This window comes from Galeopterus variegatus, unplaced genomic scaffold (genome assembly GCF_000696425.1).
Source record: "Galeopterus variegatus unplaced genomic scaffold, G_variegatus-3.0.2 Scaffold574, whole genome shotgun sequence".
NCBI classification, from domain to species: Eukaryota; Metazoa; Chordata; class Mammalia; order Dermoptera; family Cynocephalidae; genus Galeopterus; species Galeopterus variegatus.
This window is the reverse complement of record NW_007726685.1, coordinates 530087-531688: the sequence shown is the minus strand read 5'-3', so window position 1 is coordinate 531688 and position 1602 is coordinate 530087. Positions and strand designations below refer to the sequence as shown.

The 1602-nt window shown below is 48.5% G+C and overlaps 1 protein-coding gene across 1 annotated transcript in view; it reads left to right on the top strand.

Annotated features, from left to right (window-relative positions):
• The window catches only part of USP34 (ubiquitin specific peptidase 34), a 143194-nt gene that overhangs the window by 3674 nt on the left and 137918 nt on the right, over nt 1-1602 (top strand). The gene's annotated exons all lie outside the window — the stretch shown is intronic.

Below are 1602 nucleotides of genomic sequence, written 5' to 3'. Positions count from 1 at the left end.
CGGATGGGAGCGCCGCCGCGCTTCCCAAGCGGCGCACTATCCAGTGCGCCACCGGGCCGGCCCCTTTTTGTCTTTTTTACTGACCAGTAACGGGATCGCAACCCTCAGTGTTGCGCCTGCACCGCGCTCAGCCAGTGAGCGGGAACCGGTCTCCACATGGGATCCGAACCCTCGGCGGGAGCGCCGCCGCGCTCCCAAGCGGCGCACTCTCCAGTGCGCCACCGGGCCGGCCCAGTCCTTTGCTTACTTCTAACACCGGGGAACTTCCTGTGGGAACCAGTACTTGAGTGTGTGGTTGTTTAAATTGCTGCTTTGCTGCCGTTTCCCTAGGGAAGGCTTTTTGTGTAGCTCAGGGTTTAATGGTTGATCTTATAGGTACTTCCGGCTCTCCAGAGACCAGTGAATCTTTGTTCTGTGGAATCTCTGATCTGGGCCTGAGTTTTTTTCATCAAACTGCACCCCATGCAATTCTGCATTCCTGACCTTTCTCCTCTGAATGGTTCTGTGCTGATTGGGGGGCAGGTTGGCCGTCCTTGCTGTGGCCCAGTGTTCCCTGGTGGGCACATCTCCCCCACCACCCGTGCTCCAAACACTTCCTATGGGACGGGCCCTGCACTGGTTCCTTGTGATGACTCACCAGCCTCTGAATGGCTCCCTTTTTTCAGTTGTTCTGGCTCCTCGCTCTTGTGTGGGTCCATGGGAACCTTGTTAGTGGTCTTGCTGTCTTGGGGGCCACCAAGGCCCTCTTCTCTCCTGCCACCTCCAAGTAACTCCATCTGAAGGGCACAGCTGCGGCTCGCGCCGGCTCCTGCTCCATGTGCTCATCAGCTCAAGCCTTAAAGCAGCCACGGCCCGAAACGCTCAGAGCAGATTTTTCTTTCTCTCATCATGGTTTCTCCCACCTTCATGAACTCTGTAGGTCTCTCCTCCTCTTCCCCTGAGCTGCAGCTCCAGGTTGGCTGATGTTACATTTTTATAGTTGTAAATTGGTGGATTTGTGGGAGTGAGTGACACTGAGTACCGTCTATTCTGCCATCTTGACCGGAACTCCCAAAGTTTTGGCAGTTTCTTAAAATGTTTTTTTTTTTTTTTTTTTTTTTTTTTTTTTTTTAAGTCTGAGTTATTATAATGGAATCTTTTAATTGAATGTTTTGGGTAAATCATCCCCAGTAGAAATAGTTTTTCTTTTTTTTTTTTTAAATGTAGGGATTATGGGAGATTATACAGAAGGTCATTTGGAGGAGTGTCTATTGGTTAAGGAATTATTTTATATAAATTGTTTTCTTTATGATTAGTTTGAGTTTAAAGTATTTATATAGTTTTATTGATGTGGAAAAGGTTAATCATATTTATTAGAAATAGTAGATACTGGGCCGGCCTGTGGCTCACTCGGTAGAGTGCGGTGCTAATAACACCAAGGCCCCGGGTTCGGATCCCACATAGGTATGGCCGGTTCGCTCACTGGCTGAGCGTGGTGCTGACAACAACAAGTCAAGGGTTAAGATCCCCTTACCAGTCATCTTTTTTTTTTTTTTTTTTGTCTTTTTGTCTTTTTTCCGTGTCAGGCAACGGATCGCAACAAAGTGGCCTTGGAGAGATGAA